Source organism: Halichoerus grypus, chromosome 2 (assembly GCF_964656455.1).
Source record: "Halichoerus grypus chromosome 2, mHalGry1.hap1.1, whole genome shotgun sequence".
Classification (NCBI taxonomy): Eukaryota; Metazoa; Chordata; class Mammalia; order Carnivora; family Phocidae; genus Halichoerus; species Halichoerus grypus.
In genome coordinates, this window is record NC_135713.1 from 74,612,926 (window position 1) to 74,631,226 (window position 18,301).

The following is an 18,301-nucleotide window of genomic DNA, read 5'->3' on the forward strand; positions in this document are numbered from 1 at the left end:
ACCAAGAGTCCAATGCTTAACCAATTGCGCCAGCCATGCACCCCAGGGAAACACAATATGAACAGCAATGAGATACTACTACACATATAGTGGAATGGTGAGAATTAAAGAAAGACTGACAAATTAATAGCGAGTGAGGATATGGAGTAACAGAAATTCATTCATTGCTGGTGGGAATACAAAATGGTGCAACCACTTTGTAAGAAAGTTTCTTACAAAGCTAAACATACTCTTACCATATGATCCAGCAGTTGTACTCCTAGGAATTTGTCTAACTTGTTTGATAAATAATATCAACACAAAATACTCCATGTGAAAATGTTTATAGGATATTTATTAATAATTGCAAAAATCGGCAAGCAACTAAGATGTCCTCCAATAGGTTAATGGATGAATGAACTGTTTTAAATACATAGAATGGATTACTGTTTAATGATACGATGGAATGAGTTAACAAGGCATGCAAATACATGAACCCATATTGCTAAATTAAAGAATCTAGTATCTGTGATTCCATTTATGTGGAATTTTGGAAAAGACAAAACTATAGAGATGGTATACAAATCATTGCTTGCCAGGGTTTTAGAGAGGATGGAGGTATGAATAGGTGAAGTAAAGGAGATTTTTTTTATGGTAGTGAAGATATTCTGTATGATACTATAATGCTAAAAACATGACACTATGCATTTGTCCAAACAAGTAGAAGTTTCCAGCTCAAAGAGCCAATGTCAATGTAGGCAAGTTAAAAGATAATATAGGAGATTGGGAATCCCAGAATGGTATGCAGACAGTGACAAAAGAATTTAACTGTACAAAAAAATGTATAAACTAGCTTCACTGAAGGAGCATGGGAAAAATGTGCTGATCTGAATGACTGAAGACTTTAAAGATAAAAAAAAACTGCACATAAACACTGTATTCTAATAGGTAAAGTTGTTCCTAGGGGGTCACAAGTTAACGATTCTTAAACCATCATCAACTGTACGCCATATGTATACTGACTTTGAAAACCAGTATGTCACATAACTGGAAATGAACAGTTATGTACATAGATAGCAGATGATGGGAACTAATTTTCTCACTACTGGAATATCAGGTTACAGACAAGCAAGGCAGGAGGATGAAGACTAGAATGATCTATATGGTGCTGCGTTAGAGTTGCAGACATCAGTATGGACCCATGTTGACTTTAATATAGATACAGTTGTTTGCATGTAGACATATTTATAGATATGTATATATAAAAGGATTAGTATGTACATGTATTTCCTTATTTTGTCAGTTGAGAAGGCCTAAAAGCAATGACACTCCCTGGCAATATCCATACTCAGAGCCTACATCTTGATTTTTTTTTTTTTAAGATTTTATTTATTTATTTGAGAGAGAGAGAGAGAGCACATGAGCGGAGGGGAGGGGCAAAGGGAGAGGGAGAAGCAGACTCCTGACTGAGCAAGGAGCCCAGCACAGCCATGGGGCTTGATCCCAGGACCCTGAGATCATGACCTGAGCCAAAGGCAGATGCTTAACCAACTGAGCCACTCAGGTGCTCCTACATCTTGATTTCTAACACCATTCTCCAATAAAATAAACCAGGGGGGCTTGGAGAAATGACCAATCCTAGGACAGCAGTGGAGAATATACAAAATGAGCCTGGAGCACCCTGTAATTTCAAAATTTCAAGAAGTGCTAAAAACGAACAAGAAACCAAATCAAGCAAAAAACCTGATGTGATTTCATCATAGGAACTAAGAAACAAATGAAAGAGCTCCCAATGGCCAATGCTGAAACAATTTGAATTGCAAAATAAATAAAGTCATATTAGATTACATCCCAAAATATAAAATACATATCCATGAGTCATTACTGATATAAATAAATTATTGAATAAAAAATTAAACTGAGGATACAGACACCAAACTTCAGTGCAGAATTAAAATAATTTATGTAGATTCCTTCCCCTCATATGGATAGATACTAGCCCCTGACTCTTTCACTGCAAGCTGGATTTGAATATGTAGTTTTACAAGGGGGAAACCTCTCAATCAGGTGATCAATGTTAATATCAGTAGTGATGTCATATTGATAGTATATACCTTAGATATGATGGGATGAAAATAGCACTTTACCTCTGTGTTCCTCCTCTTAAAATCCCATAGCCACAGTATAATCATGAGAAAGACACCAAACAAATTTCAATTGATAGCCATTTTATAAATGTATTAATATATGTACAAAATATAAATGTATAAACAAATGTATAAAATATCTGACAAGTGCTCCTCAGAAATGTCAAGGACATCAAAGCAAGGAAGTCAGAAAAATTATCATAGTCCAGAGGAAACTCAGGACACATAACAAATAAATGTAACATGGTATCCTGAATGGAATCCTGAAATAGTAAAAGAACATTATGTAAAACTAAAGAAATCTGAACAAACTATAGTCTTTAGTTAATAATAATGTATCAGTATTGGTTCCTCAATTGTGACAAATATACCATACAAATTATTGAAAACAAGAGTAGAGGAGACTGGATATGTTGTATTTGGTGATTCTCTGTACTATAATCTTAATTTCTCTGTAAATCTAAAACTGTTTTTTAAAGTTTATTTAAAAATCTATTCCTATTTCCCTCTTTAAAAAGCATATTAAAATTCTATCACTTATTGCTTATTTATATCATTTTGGGTATTATCATGCTAAAATAAAAAATTAGTAGCTGAAAAACTGTGTTACATCTATACCATGAAATTCTATTCAGCAATAAAAAGAAATGAACTATTTTACACACACAAATTGGATGAATCACCAGGTAGTTATGCTGAGTGAAATGGAGAATAGAATATGTTTTCCATGCCCCAAGGAAAGGTGTGCAAGGTTATGAAAGAGACACACAAGGGATCCTAGTGGTCATAGAACTGTTCTGAATCTTGACTCTATCAATATCCATATTCCGGTGGTGAAATTGTATTAGATTCACAAGACGGTAAACTAGGTAATAGGTACATAAGATCTCTGCCTTCTTTCTTACAGCTGCATGTGAATCCATTATTATCTCAAAATAAAATCTTATTTAAAAAAAAAAAAAGTATCCAAATAATGGAAACAAACTAAAGCTAATGAAATTAAATGAATTATCAGTCAGTGGTATAATCACTAAAAGAATTATTCCAAGAAAACTTATAGTGCTATTTGGTATTATAGCTGTGAGATATAGGTAAGTGTGGAAGCATGAGAATAATCCTCTGTTTGCCTCTATTTCCTGTGTGGAATAGAAAGCAGAGATCAGTTGAGGATGGGGGTCAGGGCAAATGTGCTCGTGCTGAACTGGGCGAGTGTCTGAGTGCAGTGACCATGGAAATAAAGCAAGATTACCAGGCAGCACTTGGGTCACACCTGAGGCTACTGAGTGTGTATTTAAAGTGAGAGGAAGTTAGCAGTTGTGTGTTTTTCTTAAGCAAGGATCATTTGTGGATCTATGTAATAGGTAGAGAGATGGCTCTCAAACAGAAATTGGGTTTGCCAGGCTAGTAACACAAATCAAGAAAGAGGTAAGGCAGTTAAATTTGCTGCAGGACAATGATAATAATGGACCATGAAACTTAAGTTGGGTAATGAAGGTAATGTGAATATGAGGCTGTAAATTGGTAGTGAAAGAGTCATTGGATCAATGGATTACAGGATCAAAGTCCTAAAGTTGAACTCCCATCTGCTGACCAGAGAGGAACATGGGCAACTGCCTGCTTTGCTACGATCTTTTTTTTTTTTTTTTAATGTATATCATGCAGGCTTCCTAAAATCTCCTGAGATCTAACAGCCTTTGGCATGCCTTACATTCTGAAGTCTCTACAGTAGTTGTTTTACATTTATAAGCTGCTGTGATTACATTTGTTATTCATTCACAGGACAGAGCTTCTTAGTAATTTTTTTTAACGTGGTTGTCTATAAAAATAGCCCACCTGGGCAGGTTATATGGCTCCCTCTAAGACAAGAAAATATTATATGTAACACATACTTCTTAAAGATTCTATCTGAAAAATGTGAGTAGCATATATTTATTTTAGATTCAGTAGTAATAAGTACCCTAGAAATAAATGGATGGAAATGACATCTGCATGGGTTAGCTAAGAAGTAATCTTTTTTTTTTTTTTTTGGCTAAGAAGTGATCTTATAGCATATTTGTATATAGCAAAGCTAAGGCATAGAATAAAAAGTTATTAAATTTTTTGCATCTATACCAGCAGTACACTTGCTTTAGAAAAGAATTAGGAAGACAGAAAAAGCTAATTGTCTGTTACTAGAGTGTAGAAAGGAAAAAAGAGCAATTTAAATGAAATAGATCTATAAATAGTGCTCTGAATGGACTACTTCTTTGTGTATATTTTTTAAGTAGTTGATTTTTTTGTTTTTAGGATTTTATTTAGGGATGCCTGGGTGGCTCAGTCGGTTAAGTGTCTGCCTTCAGCTCAGGTCATGATCCCAGGGTCCTGGGATGAAGTCCCACATTGGGCTCCCTGCTCAGCGGGGAGCCTGTTTCTCTCTCGGCCTGCCACTCCCCCTGCTTGTGCTCTCTGTCTCTCTCTCTCTTTCTGACAAATAAATAAATAAAATCTTCAAAAAAAAAAGATTTTACTTATTTACTTGAGATAGAGAGAGAGAGGGGGCATGAGGAAGGGGAGGTAAAGGGGCACAGGGACAAGGACTTAAGGCTTGATACCAGGATCCAGGGATCATGACGCCAGCAAAAGGCAGACGCTCAACCAACTGAGCCACCCAGAAGTCCCAGTAGCTGATGTTTTTCAAATGCCAATATAACGCTGATTTTTTAAATAAGGCATTTTTCTTCTCATTAGTTTCATTATTCAGTAACCACTCTGTGCAAGAATTTGATCTGGGTAATATGATACGGTAACAAAAAATACTAGTATTTAGTCACTGCCACCCAGGAGTTTTAATCTGCTATGAGAAAAAGAAACATGACTTAATGCATGCATATGTTTATTTTAGCAAACATTCATGGTGTGTCTAATAAGAATTGTGCTGAATACCAGGTATTTAAAAACTGAAATATGCATTTATTCATCTATTCAACAAAAAATTATTTTAAATTCCTATGGTGTATCTCATGTTGCTCTAGGTGCTATTGAATCTACAGTCAACAAGATTGACACATTTACTGATTGTGAAGAGATCATGTTCTGAAGCATAAACAAGAACAAAAACAAATTATGAGATTATGTTAAATCTTAAGGGAAATAGAAAAGAAAACAAGGAAAAGTTGACAAATAAGTTCAGGGAAATATTTCTCTTGTTTGAAGAAGATGGGAGTGGACATGAGGTAGGGATCATATCATTCTCCATAGATTGTTGTGTATGTCCCAGGTTTTTATTTATTTATTTATTTGGGGGTTGTAGTTTTGCAGGCATTTATTACATTCTTATGATGTCTAAGTGGGGCATTCATGGACCTATGATGAGAATGATGTGCCATCATAAACCAAGAATAATGACTGATCCAGTTTGGACTGTATCTGCAGTCCACAGACAGAGGGAGAATAAGAGAATGAGAGTGAGAGATCTATCTTTTCTATGTTCTTTTTCTTCTTTTATGTTTCTTTTAGATTGGCTGATTCCTTCTTATCCACTTTAGTTGAGATGCTTGGAAATTTATTTAACCATAGGCATTTTTTTAAAACAAAGTTTTATTGATACTTTTACTCTCCTCCTTCTACAAAAAAAAAGGGGGTTAAAACAAATTCTTATTGTCCAAACTCATAAACTATTATTCTCATATATTTTGGTTCTCACTCATTTTTCTTTAACTCCCCAAATATTTACTGCTATTATTCTCTCTAGTCACTTGTTTAAATCTACCTGTATATGTATCTCTTTTCTTTCTCTTCATTTCTTCTTATATCTCAAACCTTCCACCTGAGATCATTTTTCTTCTAGAAGAAAAACATTTAGGAATTTCTTTATTGAAGGTCTGTTCTGTAGATTTTAGACTCCTACCCTTCCTATCTGTTTGCTTGTTTTTGTCAATTACAAGGTTTCAGTTTAATACATAAGAAATTATGATTATATTGCATACAGATTATAACTCAACAGGTCTGGGTTGTCCAAATTTTACACATTTCAAAGAAAGGTTTGGCTCTTGCTCATCTCCTGGGAGTTAACCTCTAAGTCTTTATCCTGTCTGTACAGATTGTGTTTGCTTAGAATATCCTGCTTTTACAGAATGGTTTGTTTATCTGATTCTGTGGGCCATACCATACAGTTTATGCTAAGCATGTGATTTATGGTGGAAACCTTGGACCATGTGGAATCAGACTGACCTCTGAAGGGGATAAAAACTGAAGGTCAGCCATGAAGGTGGTCAGTCATTCCTACGTGACCAACCCCCAATAAAATCCCTGGACACCAAGACTTGGGTGAGCTTCCTTCCTTGTTTGGTAATACTCCTTGCATGTTGTCATGCATCATCGCTAGGAAATTAAGTACTTTCCATATGACTCCACTGGGAGAGGACAACTGGAAGCTTGTGTCTGGTCTTTACCAGACCCTACTTTATGCCTTTTTCTATTGATAATTTTAGTCTATCTTTTACTATAATAAACCATAACTGTGATTAAATTGTTTTTGGGTACTGAAAGACTTTCCAGCAAATCACTGAAACTAAGGGTGGTCTTGGAAACCCCCAAACACGCAGGACATATAAAAATGTGTTCTTCTCAGCTGAACAAATGTGAAAGATTGCATTATCAGATAAGACTCAGACAAAACATAGATCTTAACCAATATCAAGCTTTGCTGATAATTTCAAGGTTATAGGTAATCAAGATAGAGACAAAGCAGGTCTAAGACATTGCACATAGCTATCGAGGTCTTTTTTTCCCTTATTGGATATGAACAATCTGGTCCAGAAAAATAGGTGAGATTAGCAAGTAACTTCATAAAGAGGGGAAAGCATTTAGGTTGTGAAATATCTCCATTTTATACTCTAGATAATGTGACATTTTCCAGGCATCTATGCCTCACAAACCATAGAATTTGAGTTCATTTACTCTATCTAATCCTTAGTCAAGTACATCCTCCTAAGACCATTCCAGAAATAAGGACTATTGTTCCTAGAAAATACTAGTGATTTATTTAAGAGAAGGATGATGGACTTGATCACCTGCTTTCTTTTTTTCCTCCTGCAGCCTGAATAAACATAGGACAACTAATTTATATCCTACTTCCCCAAAATAAGTTATGTGTGAAATACAATGACATTTGGCTCAGGACTGTAATTTGTATCATCTAAAAATGATGTTAGATGTTTGTGGGCTTTATAAAATGTGGATGTCACTCTGCACTGGTTTGGGGAAAATCTCAATTATTATCTTTTGTAACTTTGCCTCACCCCTTCTTCTGAAACTCCAGTTGGATTTTCTCACTTTGTCCTTCCTTTTACCTTTCATTGAATAAATATGGCTTTGCCTCTTTGGGATAAATTCTAGATAATTTCTTTTCAGTCTGTCTTCTTCTTTTCTTAGTTTTCTCTATAGAAGTAAATAATATTTGTTAAAAAGAATCAGGTAAGTTAAATTGCCACAGTTGTATTTTTATTTTTAGTAGTTTTGCTTGGTTCTTCTTTTTTGTAGTTTTTCATATTTAAACCTCTCTTTTATTTCCTGAAATATATTTTTTATATTGTATATTTGATCATTCTAGTGTTTGAATGGTTAGATTTTTTTTTTTAATTCTCTGCTGTCTCTTGCTCATGGTGCTGCAATTTCTTGTGTGTTTACTAATTTATGTAACAGTTTTTGCTGGCTGAAAAATACTAGTATTAAACAAAGTATTATCTTTTATTTTCTAGTAAGAAGTATATAGATTTAGGTGTGAGAATGGACAGTAGACTTAACATTATTCAAAAATGAAAAATACCTGGGGGCTCAGTCGGTTAAGTGTCTGATTTTAGCTCGGGTCATAATCCCAGGGTCCTGGGATTGAGCCCCTTGCTGGGCTCCCTGCTCAGCAGGGAGTCTGCTTCTCCCTCTCCCTCTGACTCTCCCTTGGTTTGTGTGCTCTCTCTCTCTTTCTCTCTCTTACTCTCTCTCTATCTTCCAAAAAAATAAATTAAAAAAAATCTTCAAGGAAAAAACAAAAGTGAAAAATATTTGGGATTATTTTTGCTTCTAGTATTTCAAAAGATAAATTAGGACTACCAGAATCAGTACCAACAAAAAGTCTAACATAGGTGGTTAGAGACAATAAGTTATAAAGGAAAGCATGTGAGCTTTAAAATCAGGCAGAATTGGGTAAATTCCCAGTTCTGACATGTACTGCACATGATAACCTGAATTCATCTCAATTTACTCAGATAAAATGAGATAAAATGAGGATGATGATAGTTACCTCATGAAGTTATTATGGAGATTAAAGAGATAATGTATGTGATGTGCCTAGCACCTGTTTTGCATAATAGATATGCAATGAAGAACTGTTGTTATGCTGTTATTATCAATATGAATTATTAAAGCCAAAATGTCAGTCATTATATACACCATATAAAAGTATTTTAGATTCTTACCAATTTTTTTAAGTAAAAGTCAACATTTATTTATTTCATACAGGCTAGCTGGATTATGAACTCTCTGTTTTATTTTTTGTTTGTTTGTTTTGTTTTGTCTTTTTTTATTAACATGTATTATTTGTTTCAGGGCCACAGGTCTGTGATTCATCTGTCTCACAGATTTCACAGCACTCACCATAGTACATACCCTCCCCAGTGTCCATCACCCAGCCACCCCATCCCTCCCACCCCCCTCCACTCCAGCAAACCTGTTTGTTTCCTGAGTTTAAGAGTCTCTTATGGTTTGTCTCCCTCTCTGGTTTCATATTGTTTCATTTTTCCCTCCCTTCCCCCATGATCCTCTGTCTTGTTTCCCAAATTTCTCATATCTGTGAGATATAATTGTCTTTCTCTGATTGACTTATTTTGCTTAGCATAATACCCTCTAGTTCCATCCACGTCGTTGCAAATGGCAAGATTTCATTTTTTTGATGGCTGCATAATATTCCATCATGTATATATGTACCACATCTTCTTTATCCATTCATCTGTTGATGGACATCTAGGCTCTTTCCACAGTTTGGCTATCGTGGACATTGTTGCTATAAACATCAGGGTGCAGGTGACCCTTTGGATCACTACATTTGTATCTTTGGGGTAAATACCCAGTAGTGCAATTGCTGGGTCCTATGGTAGCTCTATTTTCAACTTTTTGAGGAACCTCCATATTGTTTTCCAGAGTGGCTGCACCAGCTTGCATTCCCACCACCAGTGTAGCAGGCCTCCCCTTTCTCTGCATCCTCACCAATATCTGTTGTTCCCTGACTTGTTAATTTTAGCCATTCTGACTGGTGTGAGGTGGTATCTCATTGAGGTTTTGATTTGGATTTCCCTGATGCTCAGTGATGTTGAGCATTTTTTCACGTGTCTGTTGGCCATTTGGATGTCTTCTTTGCAGAACTGTCTGTTCATGTCTTCTGCCCATTTCTTGATTGGATTAGTTGTTCTTTGGGTGTTGAGTTTGATAACTTTTTTATAGATTTTGGATACTAGCCCTTTATCTGATATGTCATTTGCAAGTATCTTCTCCCATTCTGTTGGTTGTATTTTGGTTTTGTTCACTATTTCCTTTGCTGGGCAAAAGCTTTTGATCTTGATGAAGTCCCAATAGTTCATTTTTGTCCTTGCTTCCCTTGCCTTTGGCGATGTTTCTAGGAAGAAGTTGCTGCAGCTGAGGTCGAACAGGTTTCTGCCTGTGTTCTCCTCAAGGATTTTGATGGATTCCTGTCTCACATGTAGGTCTTTCATCCCTTTTGAGTCCATTTTTGTGTATGGTGTAAGGAAATGGTCCAGTTTCATTCTTCTTTATGGGGCTGTCCAATTTTCCCAACACCATTTGTTGAAGAGACTGTCTTTTCCATTGGACATTCATTCCTGCTTTATCAAAGATTAGTTGACCATAGAGTTGAGGGTCCATTTCTGGGCTCTCTATTCTGTTCCATTGATCTATGTGTCTGTTTTTGTGTCAGTACCATACTGTCTTGATGAGTACAGCTTTCTAATAGAGCTTGAAGTCCGGAATTATGATGCCACCAGCTTTGCTTTTCTTTTTCAACATTCCTCTGGCTATTTGGGGTCTTCTCTGGATCCATACAAAGTTTAGGATTATTTGTTCCATTTCTTTGAAAAAAGTTGATGGTATTTTGATAGGGATTGCATTAAATGTGTAGATTGCTCTAGGTAGCACAGACATTTTCACAATATTTCTTCTTCTAATCCATGAGCATGGAACGTTTTTCCATTTCTTTGTGTCTTCCTCAATTTCTTAAATGAGTATTCCATACTTTTCTGAGTACAGATTCTTTGCCTCATTGGTTAGACATATTCCTAGGTATCTTATGGTTTTGGGTGCAATTGTAAATGGGATTGACTCCTTAATTTCTCTTTCTTCTGTCTTGTTGTTGGTGTATAGAAATGCCACTGACTTCTGTGCATTGATTTTATATCCTGCCCCTTTACTGAATTCCTGTATGTATTCTAGCAGTTTTGGGGTGGAGTCTTTTGGGTTTTACACATAAAGTATCATATCATCTGCAAAAAGTGAGAATTTGACTCCTTCCTTGCAGATTTGGATGCCTTTTATTTCTTTTTGTTGTCTGATTGCTGAGGCTAGGACTTCTAGTAATATGTTGAATAGCAGTGGTGATAGTGGACATCCCTGGAGTGTTCCTGACCTTAGGGGAAAAGCTCTCAGTTTTTCCCCATTGAGAATGATGTTCACTGTGGGTTTTTCATAGATGGCTTTTATGATATTGAGGTATGTACCTTCTATCCCTACACTGTGAAGAGTTTTAATCAAGAAAGGATGCTGTACTTTGTCAAATGCTTTTTCTGCATGTATTGAGAGGATCATATGATTCTTGTTCTTTCTTTTATTAATGTATTGTATCAGATTGATTCATTTGAGGATGTTGAACCACCCTTGCAGCCCAGGAGTAAATCCCACTTGGTTGTGGTGAATAATCCTTTTAATGTACTGTTGGATCCTATTGGCTAGTATTTCATAAATTGTTTTTAGTGGATTTCCATTTTAGTGTTTTTAAATTTAAAGCAACAACACATTGTAAAGCATATATATCAATATTAGTCTCCATATTACTGACACTGAATTTTTAATAAATTTAGTAAGGTGGTTTAGGGCACATATAGCGAGGCCTGACAATGTAGATAGAATCCCATTTCTAATTCTCATGACTTGGGCAAGTTACTTATTTTCTTTCTGCATCAGTTTTTTTTTAAAAGTGATAATAATAGTAGTGCTGATATCATAGAGTTGGTATGAGGATCAAGTATTATTAATATGCTTGGAGGATTGACAGGCTCATACAAAGTTCTATGTGAGTGTTTATTAAGTAAAGTTTTTAAAACAAATGTTTTATTATACAGGCTTATTTAAAGTGGGTTTTAGGAAAATGATTTTAAATATAAGAGAAATCTCTACCTTGCAGAAACATGGATTTTGTTTTTGAACTATTTCTATAACTGATTGGTTTCTCAGTGAAGCACTATTTTGGTTGTAGTATATTTTCCTGCCTGAGTTAAATCAACTAGTGGAGCACTTCCACTAAGCTTAGCAGATCTGGAAGGTGCAGTTGTGTGTGTGTGTGTGTGTGTGTGTGTGTGTGTGTGTGTGTGTGTGTTGTGTGTGTGTGTTCAGTTGCTGGGGAGAATAGAAACCAGTGAAAAGCAGAGATTCAAATTCCTGTTCTACATGCTGGAAATGACCTAGCTGATTACTCTCTCACTTACCTCTCTTTGATTTTTTTTTTTTTCCTGAACAGCATGGAGCATCCAAAGGGGAGGATGACTACCTAAACTTTCTCTTCCACAAGGCAATGAAATCATAGACAGTCTGATGTAATTGATGGAAGAATCTCACTCTGCTAATCTGTTCTTATAAGAATTAATGGAAAGAATGTCATATGAATGAAATCATACAGTGTATAACCATTTGGCACTGACTTATTTCACTCACCAGAGATTCAACCAGATTGTTGCAAATATCTATAGTTCATTACTTTTTATTGCTAAGCAATAAGTTCATTGTAGTTTTGATTTGTATTTCCCTGATGAGTGATGTGGAACATCTTTTCATGTGTCTGTTAGCCATCTGGATATCTTCTTTGGAAAATGTCTATTCGTGTCTTCTGCCCATTTCTTAACTGGATTATTTGTTTTTTGGGGGGGTGTTGAGTTTGATAAGTTCTTTATAGATTTTGAATACTAACCCTTTATCAGATATGTCATTTGCAAATATCTTCTCCTATTCTGAAGGTTGCCTTCTAGTTTTGTTAATTGTTTCTATCTCTGTGCAGGAGTTTTTTTATCTTGATGAAGTCCTAATAGTTCATTTTTGGTTTTGCTTCCCTTACCTCAGGAGACATATCTAGTAAGAAGTTGCTATGTCTAGTGTCAAAGAGGTTGCTGCCTGTGTTCTCCTCTATGATGTTGATGGTTGATGGTTTCCACTCTCACATTTAGGTATTTCATCCATTCTGAATTTATTGTTGTGAATGGTGTAAAAAAATAGCCCTTCTGCATGTGGCTGTTCAGTTTTCCCAACACCATTTCTTGAAGAGACTGTCTCTTTTGCTTTGGCTATTCTTTCCTGCTTTGTCAAAGATTAGTTGACCATACAGTTGTGGGTTCATTTCTGGGTTTTCTATTCTGTTCCATTGATCTATGTGTCTGTTTTTGTGCCAGTACCATACTATCCTGATCCCTACAGCTTTGAATATAACTTGAAGTCTGGAATTGTGATGCCTCCAGCTTTGCTTTTCTTTTTCAAGTTTGCCTGGCTGTTCAGGGTCTTTTGTGGTTCCATACAAATTTTAGGCTTGTTTGTTCTAGTTCTGTGAAAAATGCTGGTGGTATTTTGATAGGGATTGCATTAAATGTGCAGATTGCTTTGGGTGGTGTAGACATTTTAAAATATTTGTTCTTCCAATTCATGAGCACGGAATGTCTTTCCATTTATTTGTTTCCTCTGAATTTCTTTCATAAGTGTTCTATAGTTTTCAGAGTACAGATCTTTTACCTCTTTGGTGAAGTTTATTTCTAGGTAACTTATGGGTGTTGGTGCAATTGTAAATGGGATGAATTCCTCGATTTCTCTTTCTGCTGTTTCATTATAGGTGTATAGAAACACAACAGATTTCTGTACATTGATTTTATATCCTGCAAATTTAATGAATTTATGTATCAGTTCTAATAATTTTTTTGATGGAGCCTTTTGGAGTTTTCTATATAGAGTATCATGTTGTCTGCAAAAAATGAAAGTTTGACTTATCCTGTGCTGATCTGAATGCCTTTTATTTCTTTTTGTTTGTTAAATAACAGTGGTGAGAGTGGACATCCCTGTCTTGTTCCTGGCCATAGAGGAAAAGTTCTCAGTTTTTCCCCATTGAGGATGATATTAGCTGTGGTTCTTTTATATGGCCTTTATGATGTGAGGTATGTTCCCTCTATCCCAACTTTATTGAGGGTTTTTATCATGAATGGGTTTTGTACTTTGTCAAATTCTTTTTCTGCATCTATTGAGAGGATCATATGGTTCTTATCCTTTCTTTTTTTTTTTTAATGTGGTGTATCACAATGATTGATTTGTGAGTATTGAACCACCCTTGTAGCCCAGGAATAAGTCCCACTTGATTGTGAAGAATCATTCTTCTTCTTTTTTTTAAGATTTTATTTATTTGAGAGAGAGAGAGCTAGAGCATGAACAGGGGTGGGGGAAGGGCAGAGGGGGAGGAAGAAGCAGGCTCCCCACTGAGGAAGGAGCCAGATGTGGGCTTGATCACAGGATCCTGGGATCATGACCTGAGCCAAAGGCAGACACTTGACTGACTGAGCCACCCAGGTGCCCTGTGAATCATTCTTTTAATATACTGTTGGATTTAATTTGCTAGAGTATTGTTGAGAATTTCTGCATCCATATTCATCAGGGATATTGGCCTATACTTCTCTTTTTTTGTGGAGTCTTAGTCTGGTTTTGGAATCACAGTAATGTTGGCCTCATAGAATGAATTTGGAAGTTTTCCTTCCATTTCTTTTTTTTAAACGGTTTGAGAAGAATAGGTATTAATTCTTCTTTAAATGTTTGGTAGAATTCCTCTGTGAAGCTATCTGGCCATGGACTTTTGTTTGTTGGGAGATTTTTTATTACTCATTCAATTTCTTTACTTGTTATGGGTCTGTTTAATTTTTCTACTTCTTCCTGGTTCAGTTTTGGTAGTTTATATATTCTAAGTATTTATCCATTTCTTCCAGATTGTCCAATTTGTTGGCATATATTTTTCATAATATTCTCTTATAATTGTTTGTATTTCTGTGGTGTTGGTTGTTATTTCTCTTCTCATTTCTGATTTTATTTATTTGGGTCCTTTCTCTTTTTGAGAACTTTGGCTAGGGGGTTATCAAGTTTATTAATTTTTTCAATGAACCAGTTCCTGGTTTCATTGATCTGTTCTACTATTTTTTGTTGCTGTTGTTGGTATTGTTTATATCATTTATTTCTGCTCTAATCTTTATTCTTTCCCATTTTGTGTTGGCTTTGGGCTTCATTTGTTGTGCTTTGTCTCTCTCCTTTAGGTCTAAGTTTAGGTAATGTATTTGAGATTTTTCTTCTTGAGATAGGCCCATATTGCTAAATACTTCCCTCTATGATTCATTCTGCTGCATCCCAAAGGTTTTGGACCATTGTGCTTTCATTTTCATTTGTTTCCATGTATTTTTTATTTCTTCTTTAATTTCCTGGTTGATCCATTCATTCTTTAGTAGGATGTTCTTTAACCTCCATGTATTCATGGTCTTTTCAATTTTTTTCTTATGTTGACGTCAAGTTTCATAGCATTGTGGTCAGAAAGGATCATAGTAGGATCTCAGTTGTTTTGTACTTGTTGAAGCCTGATTTAAGACCTAGTATGTGATCTATTCTGGAGAATGACTCATGTGCACTTGAAAAGAATGTATATTCTGCTGCTTTAAGATGAAATGTTCTCAATATATCTGTTAAGTACATCTGGTCCAGTGTGTTATTCAAAGCCCTTGTTTCCTTGATTTTCTGCTTAGATGATCTGTCCATTGAGGTAAGTGGGATGTTAAAGTCCCCTATTATTATTGTATTATTACCAATTGGTTCCTTTATGTTTGTTATTGTTTTATATATTTGGGTGCTCCCATGTTGGGGGCATAAATATTTAGATCTTTTTGTTGGACATTATGATATAATGTCCTTCTTCACCTCTTGTTACAGTCTTTGGCTTAAAATCTAGCTTTTCTGATAATGTATGGAATTCTGGTGTTCTTTTGACATCCTTTTGCATGATAAATGACTCTCCATCCCCTCACTTTCAATCTGCAGGTGACTTTAGCTCTAAAATGAGTATCTTGTGGGCAGCATATAGATGGGTCTTGTTTTTCTTATTCATTCTAAACCTTATGTCTTTTGATTGGAGCATTTAGTTCATTTACATTCAGAGTGATTATTGATAGATATAAATTTAATACCATCTTATTGCTTGTTTTGTCCTTGTTTCTGGAGATTTTCTCCTTCCTAGTCTTTGTCACTTTTGGTCTTTCTTTCCTACTTAGAGTCCCCATTAATATTTCTCACAGGGTTGGTCTAGTGGTCATGTACTCCTTTAGTATTTGTTTGTCTGGGAAACTCTTTATCTCTCCTTCTATTCTGAATGATAGTCTTGATGGATAGAGTATTCTTGGCTGCATATTTTTCCCATTCAGCATGCTGAATACATCATGCCACTCTCTTCTTGCTTGTCAAGTTTCTGTGGAGAGCTCTGCTGCTAGCCTTATGGGTCTTCCCTTATAAGTTAGGGACTTCTTTGTCTTGATGCTTTTAGGATTTTTTTTCTTTATATTTTGCAAATTTAATTACAATATGTGTTGGTGTTGGCCTGCTTTTGTTGATTTTGATGGGAGTTCTCTGTGCTTCCTGGATTTGAAAGTCTCTTTTATTCCCCAGTTTATAGCTGTTTTCAGCTATAATTTCCTTAAGTAAACCTGCCCCATTTTCCCTCTCTTCTGAGACTCCTATGATATGAATTTTACTATATTTGATGGAGTCACTGAGTTCCCTCAGTCTACTTTTATGATCCTAGGTTTTTGCCATTTTTTTCAGCTTCATTATTTTCCATAATTCTATCTTTTATATTGCTTATTCATTCCTCTATTTCCATCCTGTGGTCATTACCTCCAGTTGATTTAAAATCTCAGTTATTGTATTTTTCATTTCAGCCTGATTCATTTTTAGCTCTTTAATCTCTGTGGCAAAGGTCTCCCTGATGTATTCCATGCTTTTTTCAGCCCAGCTAGTATCCTTATGATTCTTGCTTTAAATTCTGCATCAGGCATTTTTACTTATATCTGTTTCAATTAGATCCCTGGCCATGACCTTTTCTTGTTCTTTCTTTTGGGATGAATTCCTCTGTCTTGGCATTTTGTCTAGGTCTCTGTCTTCTCATATGTGTTAGGAAAGCATGTTATGTTTCCTGCTCCTGAGAGTAATGGCTTTATTAAGAAGAGGTCATATAATGTCCAGAGTCTGGCACTTCAGGAAGGGTCTCTGGTGTGTGCTGTGTGCACTGTGCTGATGTGTTATGGCTGCTCTATCCCTCAGGTCAGTTGTCTGCAGAGTTTCCCATTGCTAGCAGTAGGGAGTGTTTGGACCTTGGCCAGAGTGTGGTAAGTTTTAACTAGGTGTCTTCTGGTCAGGCTGTTTAAAGAAACCTGATGCTATTTCCACTAGAATTGAAGCTTTGCCGATCTCTATGGTCAGTAGATGTGGTGCGTGTGGGGGTTTGTTCTGGTCTGGAGGAGAGGCCCACCATGCTGGTTGTTAGGCACACTTACCCTAGAAAAGCAGTACCATTGGAGTGCAGACGGACAGGACTTCGTGTAAGCAATTTAGGCAGCCAGTGTTGGTGCTATGCTGTTTACTGAAGTTGGTTTATGCTGATGGGTGGAGGGAGGAAAATGGCACCAGCCTGTTCTTTTGTCCCTGGGAAGGGGAGTCCCTGCTTGCTGCTTGCTTTCAGAGGAGCAAATAATTTCCCCCTCATGTGTCACAGGCATTTTTCAGATCACTGATTTCACACTGTCTCTGGGTCACTTGCCTTCCTGGAGCAACACAGCGCAGCTTGGGCTCTACCCTAGCCAGCCCTGCTAACTTTTAAAATTCCAAACATCAGGGACCTGGTGTGGTGGAGACCTGTGCTAATCCTCTGGGAAAGGGTCTCATCATACTGGGACTGTTGCAGATTTGACCCAGACGGACAGTTGCACCACATCATAGGAGTGTGGGATTAGGAACAATCAGGCTAAACAAGAGTGGCCCAGTAAACTGCACTCAGCAGGTGTCTCTGCTCCTCTGCTGAGGGGCTGGGGAGAGAAATAGTGCCTGCTGGTTCTTTTGTCCTTGGAGAGGCAATGCCATGTCTCACAGATGCACTCCAAAAAGTATGAACACTCTCTCCCCATTCCCCTTAGGAGATCCTCAGATTGCACAGTCTGCCCCAGGATTGCTTGTCTGCCTCCACTCCAGAAATAGGACAGTGTCCTCAAGTCTCTATGACAGCCAAGTCTGGGGACCTCTGAAACCCCAGTCCCTGAGCCCCATTGGTTGCAAAAACTCATGAAATTCAGCCCTTTACTTTCCCCAGGCAGTGGCTTTGGGGAAGCATTCTCTTTGTACTTATCCCTGTGCACCCCAGTCTCTCTCAACTTTCTTTGTGATCAGCTCCCCCCACACCTCGGTAGCAGCCATGATCTGTTTCTTCCCAAACCACATCTCAGTACTTTCAACCTTCCTCAAAGTGACCTCTTTTCTCCCTCTAGTTGTGCAGTTTGTTCTATCAGTCCTCAGATTGATTTCTTGGGTATTCAGAATGATTTGATAGTTATCTAGCTGTGTTTGAGGAACTAGGCAAGACTAGGGTCTCCTACGATGCCACAATCTTAGCTCCCTCAAGTCTAAGATCTTTTTGCTTAACGCAAAAAAAAAAAAAAAAAAAAAAAAAAAAAAAGATCTTTGCTTAGATCATAAAGGTTTTCTCTTATGTGTTATTTCTAAAGGATTTATAATTTTACCTTTTACATTTAAGTGTGTGATCAAATCTCTTTAATTTTTGTAGTCTGTGAGACTTAAGTCAGGGTTCATTTTTT